This window comes from Euprymna scolopes, chromosome 11, assembly GCF_053919585.1.
Source record: "Euprymna scolopes isolate OS-2025 chromosome 11, ASM5391958v1, whole genome shotgun sequence".
Taxonomy (NCBI): Eukaryota; Metazoa; Mollusca; class Cephalopoda; order Sepiida; family Sepiolidae; genus Euprymna; species Euprymna scolopes.
Genome location: NC_136492.1, coordinates 55,324,491 through 55,334,490, shown reverse-complemented (window position 1 = coordinate 55,334,490; position 10,000 = coordinate 55,324,491). Strand labels below are relative to the sequence as shown.

The window sequence follows — 10,000 nt, the reverse complement described above, 5'->3', positions numbered from 1 at the left end:
ATCTTCTTAATTGTCTCATAACGACAACCTCTATGATTTTTCTTGAGCTTAGGGAATAACCAAAAGTGACAGGAGCAAAGTCTGGACTGTAAGTTGGGTGAGGAACGGTCTTGATGCCCATCTTGGTCAAATAGTCTGGGACAAGCATGGCGCAATCTTTGCGCAAATCTTCCACAACTTCAATTCCTCGCAAATAATCGTGTGTAACGTTCCCACACGGATATCAAACTGTGCATTTATTATCTCTATAGACACATGACGGTCCTTATCCATGAAATTCTGTATTTGGCCAATCAATTCTAGTGTTCTGACTTCATTGCTCCTCCCACACCTCTCATCATCCCTCACAGATACCCTGCCTTCTTTGAATCTCTTAAACCACTCAAAAACTGATGCTCGATTATTGCAGGATGCTCCAAAAGCAGTCTGAAGTATTTCATACGTTTCTGTTGTATTTTTTTCAAATTTAAAACAAAATTTAATTGAATATCAGTTTTCTAAAGTGTCCCCACGTTCAGATTGCAATTTTGAAATTCGCCAGTTGTGACAATCAGACTTTGGTATGGTGTATTCCAATCCCTGCCGCAGCTGTTAATTTGAATCTGAAATCATAAAAATTGGTCGATCATCTCATGAGATGTATATCAATAACATACTGAATTTTTAAGAGACGACGAGAATTTTAAATGCCTGTGCAAAAATGCCTGAAAACTTATTGGAAGCACCTCGTAAACAACAAAAGCAAGAAGAACAAAAAAAAAAAAAAAGACAAACTGGAGATATGAACCTATTCCATCGCAGGGAAACATTAAATATCATATCCTATGTATAACGGCGCCAAACATAGTATTTTAGTACCGTTACCTACCCATTCATGGACTCTCCCAAATTCTATATTAATCGAGAATTGATATTCGACTGACAAATAAGTCTTGCTTACGCCATCACTTTCTGTATCTTGTTTTTTTTTTAAATATATCTTTAAACTGATACTGTGTTCTGAGTTTTCTTTTCTTGGTCCAAGCCTAGGTCCACGTAATATAGTTCGATGCTACAAAGAGCACATACGATTAAACTAGTTACTCTATCAATTTTCTTAAGCTCTGTTTAAAGTACTGCAAAACTTTCGTGCCGTGTCTTAAATTTAAGGAAGTGATAAGTTCTGTCAGCAACCCATAAAGAAGGAGGGCACTATTTATTTGAACAGAGGTATGAAACAATAATAAAAAGCACAAAATCATGTTGCTATTGCGGGTCATAAAAGACAAGTTTAGGAATTTGAGTGGTGCTAAGTTTTAGTTCAAAGTTGAAAATTTCTTTGTTTCTTTGTTTGTTTTTAGAGAAGTTTAAATTGGAAAGAAAAAATTTCAGAGTCATTTGAATTTCTATCTTTTGTTGTTCAACGACTCAAACGGTTGTCTGGCGGATTTTCCAAGTTTCACTTCTTTTATTGGAAATTTATTTTACTGCAACGAGTTTCCATATAGAATTTTCTGTTTTGTGATTGGTGAAGCAATTAAATAACCTATTAAAAAAAAAAAAAAAAAAAAAAAAACTAAAACACCGTGAACGTTTATTATAAGACCCCAATATAGGTTTTGGTCTTTTTAAAAATTTAGCTCGCCTTAGTATGTGTGGACGGACAAGCATATTCATCAGATATGAAAAGTGTACCAGTGTGACCTCTTTTCCAATATAAATAGTTTGATATGATGCATGTATAAATTAGTTTGTTAAATTGCTAAATAGTTAAAAATATTAATCAGGTTTATGATGACAATCAATCGATATAATACTATAAAAAAATCTAAAATCACTGTCTAGTTTGAGGTTAGAACCTTGAAGGATTGGATGCAGTTAAACTGTATACAAAGGCTGCATCCACATGGCAAAATCACACACACACACAAACAAAAACGGAACTATTTTTCTTTTTTTTACTTATTTATAGTATTTAGGACTTCGGCTTAGGATTTTTTCTGCATTGATTTAAAATACTTGTCTACAACAGACAAAAATACAATGAAAATAAAATAAAAAAGGCTGTCAAATAGTACGATGATTTAACAAAAAAAAAACAATATTTACTTATTTTTGTGTTCATTTATTTTTCTTATTGATAAGAAAAAGGGTTCGTATTATTATAAGTATATTGTTCAGTCGGCTGGAAAAAGAACGCTAAAATGTCGGAAAATTTTGTTTCTAATGTTATTTTTTACATTTTTTAAATAATGTGTTTTGAAAAAATTCAAGAACTTTTGATATCGGTAAGTGCATCACATCGAATCTACTGATTCCAAATCTGTGATTAGTTTCGATTTTAGATTAAGCGTTTAATTGCAACATATACAGACATTTGTGTGTGTGTGTGTGTGTGTGTGTGTGTGTGTGTGTGTAATTATGTATGTTTGGTCTCCTCTTTAGTCTGAATTCATATATATTTTTGTAGCGGTAGGTTTCAATATTCTTCCATAAGCAAGACTTCGTATTAGTTTTTTTCTTAGGTTTTATGTTTTCCCTTATGAATTCCGAATGTATCAAATTCATTTTGACATTACTTATCATTTTTAATTAAAAAAAATAAAAATAATTTTTTTTTCCGAGGAACTAATGTAAGTCTCTAATGATTTGTTTGGCATGTTTAAACCATCCAATGAAAACTGCGTAAGACGCAACAACAAAACAATATACATGTGAGTAAAGTGATTACTGCTGGGACTTTGAAATGTTGTTTTTTTTTTTTAAAGTTATATATATATATATATATATATATATATATATATATATATATATATATATATATATATATATATATAATGTAAACCTACAGACGACCAAACAGTCGAGCGTTGGATGTATCATAGCTGGTGATCTTAGGATAATTTCCCCGCACTTGAAGAATGGCGGATGCGTGGGGAAGTATTTCGGGTGTAAAACATCAACCAGAATTTAACCCTTTATGACCTGCATTATCATGTAGATGATTAAAAAATATTGTTAATTTTAGATGGCGGCATACTTAATGTAAGCAATGGAAATTTGAAATCTGGAGGCATCCGACATCTACCCAAAGAAGGACAAGGCGTGTTTGAATCAATTCCCACTTTATTTATGCCGCTATATTCACGTATTTACGAATGAACGAATTTGTTCACCCAGGTCATAAAGGTTAACTATGCCTTTTGATAAGTTTGTTTTTAATCCCAGAGCAAAGACATGGTCTTCGAGGGCCCCAACAAAGGTAGCCACTTTCGTTTGTCCGTGATTCAGATTTCTGGAACACCATACCAGAGTAATCACGATGTCTATTGCGCATTAAAGTATTAAAGCTGCCTTGCATAAAACATTCATACGGTATATAGACGTACATATATTCTGCCCTTTTACATTGCTTGTTGCACCCTGGTAATTTTTTTGTCCATAAATTTGATGTGATGTAGTTGCGAAATTTATTCATCAGCATGAGAAGTTTAGAGGACAGAATGTATAGGCAACAAAAATCGAAATTATTAAAATAAGCGAATGTTTTCATACGGCACTCCATTTATTCTACCCTCGCTCAGTGAATGTGCAATCCTTCTAAACAGAGGCAATTTTATTTCTGTCCTAATCCAAGGCTTCTTTGTTGAGAAGTTGGATTTTCCCTACTTAAGAAATCGACTTTGTGCGTATCTCGGCTTTGGTAGAAAAGGATATAGAGATAGAATAATTTTTACCCCAAAAGATTAATACAGAGTTATGAGTTGATTCAATAGTTCGCACATGGACAAGCTTCATCAGGAATGCATGGCAAATTAACACACACACACATGACAAAAGTCTATTTTCCAACTTACAAGATGTCCATCTTACCGTTTATTTTTTAAGTATGTTAAAACGTTCACTTCCTGACAGCACCTGTTTCGTAGCGCAGAATCATTCATGCAATCAGTATGTCAATTTTTAAATTGGCATAATAATTACATGAATGGTTCTGCGCTGCGAAAAAGGTGCTGTCAGTAAGTGAATATTTCAGCATACTAAAAAAAAAAAGGTAAAATGGACAACATCTTGAAATTTGGAATATAGACTTTTGCTGTTTATTTGTATATGCTCTGTAGTTACACCGATCACGGTAGAAGAGAGTGTTCGGGTGGGATACGGGTATGTTTGTATATGATTTGGTTGGTGTTTCCTTATGAAATTGTTCAATAATGGAAAGATTCTGGAACGATGCTAGGAACGTGGACAGAAAATAGACAGTAAAGTCATCCCGAGAAATGTGAGAGCAGGATAGGGGAAACTATTAAGGTGTTTGTGGATGGTGACGAGGCAGCGGAGGGGGGGGGCGCTTTAGCACGAAATAGTTGGCTAGGTGTTGGTTTCCGTAGCAAGTGAAAATAGATACGGTTAAGAGAGAGTAGCTTAAAAAAAGGTAAGAAAACAAAACAGAAAACTTATTCTAAAATCACAGTTACTCTGTTTGTCTGTCTGTCTATCTGTCTGTCTTTTATATCTTTGTCAAAAAATGACGATAAAATTATGAATCGCTAGTGTTCGCACTAGTATTCATATTACACCATAGAATTATTTCAGTAGTTTAACTTTTTATATATAGATTATCATCGTCATTTCGGATGACTTAAATGAAATAACACTGTCAAATTTCCAACTTTATTTCAAGCGGTGGCGTTTGTCTAACATGCTATTTGCTTTCTCGCTTCCCCTCACCATTTAAAATGATTTAGTCCGGCGGTTAGACAGAACACTTTTTGTTTCTTTAAATTTTAACTCACTAACTTTTTTGTGACGGGATGTATATTTATTTAATATACATCGATTTTTATTCTAAAGCGGAGGATATGAAAAATGTATAGATAGCCATTTTGTTGTATCACAACCTTTCTTGATATGTATTTATTTTGATCGAATTTAAATATCAATTCGTTTTTGTTTGCTGTGTTGTTTTTAAAACTTATTAGCAATAAATAATTTTGCCCGTAAAACATTTGATGAACGATTATTGAAAATTTCGTTACGCGTGTTTATTATACGTCCATATGTAGTTGGAGTTAATTCTACAACCACAAGAGCAGAAAGAGAAAACGTGATGTATATTACATGTTATTTTAAATCATTATTCTTGCTCTCTGCAGATGAGAACGTTTATTGCTTCATATATTCACAATAATGACAATCTGTTCATAAATGTCATAACCGCATAATCAAGGGAAATAACTCTTAATTTAATTTTCTTACAGTTATGCACCTTGATTTATTCATGTCAAGAGATTTTTACTCTGGGGGATTTCTTCTTTTTTCCCACCCGTTTTCATGTCTTTTTGTCTATATCTATTTATCTATATTTTTATCATGCCCTTATACTTCGTATACTGTCTATCTAATTTTCTATCATATCAATCTATCTAGTGATGTATCAAACTGTTTCTCGTGTCGTTATGTCACGTATAATATCTACCTATGTATCTATCTAATCATCTAGCTACATTTTTATAATGTCGCTATCCGTATACTATCTATCTAATTAATCTATCTAGAGTCGTTATGTCTTGTATACTGTCTATCTATCTGTTTTTCATGTTATGTCACGAATCTATATATTTATCTGTTTTTAGTAAGTGTTCTTACCAGATGGAGATACGTCATCGACAATCAGACCGACACACTGATTTTGTTGCGGCCGAACAGACATGGTTCTGTTAAGCTTTAAGAGGCAAACCCTTCCACGCTTTACCTTCTAGGCGTTAGTCTATTGCTAATCGCCTGTGGCGCTCATATCAGGGCGTGCTGACAGAAATGTTCAAGCTTTTTTTTTTGTAGGCAGGAGTATTCTGGCTTTTTAAAACCACACATTACCTTATCGCTAACTTCCTGGAGATAAAATAGGATAATCTACCCTTACTTGCTCCCACCCCCCAGGAAGGCTGAATCAAAGAAATGGTTGGTTTTTAATGTCATGAAAATCCAGCTCTCCTCAAATAATTTGATTTATGCCAGACTTTGTCAAAGGCTTTGGACATATCGGGCTCTACCGATATAGCTTCATTTGTCTTATTCACTGTGTGGTATATGCGTTCAGACATAACCGTTATGCACTCCGAAATCGTATAGGGTGCTTAAATCCATGATAGATTTTTAGCATTTTCGATGTAGTATACTACAGCTGGATTGATTAACTAATCAAGTAATTAAGGAGACGTCTATGGCGATAATTATGTTCACAATTTGACTATCTAAGCGGACGACTCAACAAGAATTTAACAGTGGATTAGAAAACGACTATGTTGTAGTCAGTCACCTGGCAAGCTGATGTGTGGACGGAAATTAATTTTACTATGTGTGGTATCACAGAGTATCAGAACAACATAGGTATTGTCGGTTTCAAATCTGAGAAACGGAAGAGCAGCGCGTAACAGTCCTTTCCTTTCAATTTGAAACCGACGGTACCTATTAGTCTGATCTTCTGTAATACATGTATAAATAAATATTATGCTCTTATTTTTTAATTTCGTAAATAATTTTGTAAATAATCGAGTGCGCTGTTGTTGCCGTTCTTTCTTACTGATCTAACAAATATATATGTGTATACGTACACACACACACACACACACACACACACACACACACACACAAACACACACACATATTTATATGTATGTGTGTGTGTATAGTTATATTAACCTGTCAAACTTAGCGTAACACAATGTTCCGGCATTTGTTGTTGAGCACTATTTAGCTTTTTGTATTTCTCCACTTTTCTGGACATTATATATTATAGCTTTTTTTTTGTTTCCGTGATAATTATTGGTAGTCAAAGCATTGACTTACAGGCTGTAGAGTAATTATGACTTCTTGCACTGTTGATTGCGTAAATATAAATCATTATCGATTGTAGGTAAGAATAATTAATATCTATTTATAAAAAAAGCATATATATATATACATATATATGGAGTAAATGATAGAAAAATCATCAGATTTAAGTAAATATATTAGAACACTGAGCAAAGAAAACTTTATTTTAAAAATTACCTCCCCCCTCTTCAAATCTATTTTCGTCAAGAAAAAAGACAAGAAAAAAAGTCAATCAGTAACGAATTTTGTTTCTTATTTTACTTATTTCTCCTTTCATTTTGTTGTTTCTATTCTGATTCGCCATCATTAGCAATCCCTTGCGGTACCGGTAATTCAGAGAATCACGCACCCAGCGCAAACAGAGGGGATGCGCTGTGCGTGAGAAAGTGACCCAGGTCCGCCGGCGGCGTCGCCACGAGTTCCAACCAGTTTCTATCTATTCAATGTTTTTTTTTTTCTATTATTATAATTTTCGTTTTTTTTTTCCTTTAAAGTAAAATAAACAAGAAAAGTAAAGCGACAAATCACGCATAGGATGCGTTATTGTACTTAAGCGCCTTTATAACCGCTGGCTTTGTAAACAGATATTTCTAAAATAGAAAAAAAAATAGATAAAACAAATTCTTTTTTTGCAAAACAAGAAAAAACATGTTGAAAGTAGTTTAAACTATTCCTGTTATTGTTTCGTACGATTGTCTTTAAAGGAATTCATCAGCTAAATGGCAGATGTCTACACTAATTGGTCGATTTGGGTAGAGAGATCGGGGTTCAATTCACGATGGAGACATATCAAAATCTCTAAGAATAGTACTTGCTGCCCCTAACTAAACATGAAAAATAATAAGTTCAGTATCAAGGGTTAGTGGAGTAATCCTAAGAAATGAGTGGCGCCCCCTATACACCTCAGTAGCCAACTGAAAAGTGAACCTTCGTATCGCCATCGACTTTACTTCCTTACGCTAAAATTGTTCATTCTTCATTGCATGTCAAGTTTATAAAATATGCCCACACTTGAATAGACTGTCGCCAAATTTAGTTGATCTTAATGGCGGATCTTATATTGAAAAAAAAAAAAAATGAAGAATCGAACAACTAGATTTCAGTTAAGTAATTCGGATTCGTGATAAATTATTTAAATATTTTATATATAAAAAAAAACAACCTAGTTTTCAGACAATCAATTGGAATCAGAAAAATCAAAATTTTAGAGGCATCGGAATCGGTATCAAAACCAGAGAAAAAAAATTGTTCCTATTTTTCGGTGCCAGAAAATGATTCTTTTTTTTTTTTTTTTTTTTTTTTTACACCGGCCTAGGTATCCGGGTGTTCGGAGATGTGTGTTGAGAAAAAAAGGGGGGGAGTGGTAATGGGCAAGTGGGTTCGAACCCGTATCGCGAAGGAGGAAAATAAAGTGACCCCCCAAAAAAAAACATGACGTATTTGCTGTTGCGTCCATCGCAAAACCGGAGGTGAGGTAGGTTTAAATTAAGGCTAGAAAATAAAAAAAAGAGGGGATGACTTTCGAAAAATATCGGCGAAAAAAGTGACCCCTCCATGTAGAAAAGTGTCTAGTTGAGGGTGAAGAAATCAATGTTTTGGGCCAATTTTTCGATATTTGTCATCCGAAGGGCCGAGCTTCAGAATTATACCGATCTCGTGAGAATCCGGCGCCCTGTCGAAAGTTTTAGGGAAACATACATACATACATACATACATTTAAACAGACAGGTGAGATTTATATTAATATATTTTTTTGCTTAATTTTCCATTGCTGCTAGTAATGACAAAACGATAAACATTTATCGATTTTAAACTACCAGAAAAACTAAAATCTAAAGATGAACCAACCTACTCACATTTGTATTTTTTCATCTGCGGACAGACACGTTCATATCGCATGGGTTTTTACAGTAATCCGAAAAAAAAACAACAACAAAAAAAAAAACAAACAACAACAATTCTATAGCTAAATATTTACAGATTTCGGAATCAGAATCAGTATTTGTATCAGAATCGATAAAAACATTGTAATCGTCCCATCACTGATAAAAACAGATGTTTTGTAGACATCCACTTCATACGGGATTTTTCAATTGCCAGCTGCTCTGTTCTAAAAAAGATAAAATTTTACCTAACGTTAGCTATCAACTGTGGATAAAAGTACAGAATAGTTAACAATCGAAAACGCATAAATAATTCTCTCCCCACCTTCGATGAAAAACGAACGAGCAGAGACACAATTTACATAAAATGCATTAAAGTGGAATTCTATAAACAAACCCTGTATATTTTTAACGCGTAGAAACGATTCGTAAGAGTTTTTCTTTTAACGTTAATATTACAGAATAGTTAACACTATAAAACGTGTAAACCAAAGAAACTGTCGCAATCTGCCTCGTTGTAACGTGTAAGACAATTTGTAATAATTTTTTAATGGTTTGCCTAGTTACTAGGGTCCTCCTCCCAGAGTTGCAAACAAAGTCCGACGGAAAGACAAGCCAATACAGTCGGAGTCAGCGCAGTTGCAGGAGTTGCCGGAAAGGTGTTGCAGTGCTTCACTATTCGCTTATCTGGACTCCAATCCGAATTTTTTTTTATCAGGGTTTACTCCTTTAGCCTTTGGCTTTACTAAGGCATCCACAAGGCGAAATAACCATTCTTTTAATTTAGTATCAAACCATTTTTTAAAAAAAATCTTTTAAATTGTCACACGTTTGGTACTAACCAAACACGAATTATTTGAATTATAACTCTAAAGAGTTAAAGTATGCTTTCTTTTCTTTTAGTTACGTAAAAAAAAAAACACCACCACCACTACTACTAATACTACTACTACTACTACTACTACTACTACTACTACTAATAATAATACTAATACTACTACTACTAATACTACTACTACTACTACTACTACTACTACTAATAATAATACTACTACTACTACTACTAATAATAATAATAATACTAATACTACGACTAATAATAATACTAATACTACTACTACTAATAATAATACTAATACTACTACTACTACTACTAATAATAATAATAATAAACAACAACATCAACAACAAAAAATAAAAACAACGACAAAAAAATAAAACAACAACATTTCTCCACAGACGTAACTTGTTACCAATTTAGG

General features: G+C 33.5%; 1 protein-coding gene across 7 annotated transcripts in view; it reads right to left on the bottom strand.

Moving 5' to 3' along the window:
• Positions 1-10,000, bottom strand: part of LOC145287853 (protocadherin Fat 3-like) — a 1,926,363-nt gene that overhangs the window by 249,589 nt on the left and 1,666,774 nt on the right. The window lies entirely within an intron of this gene.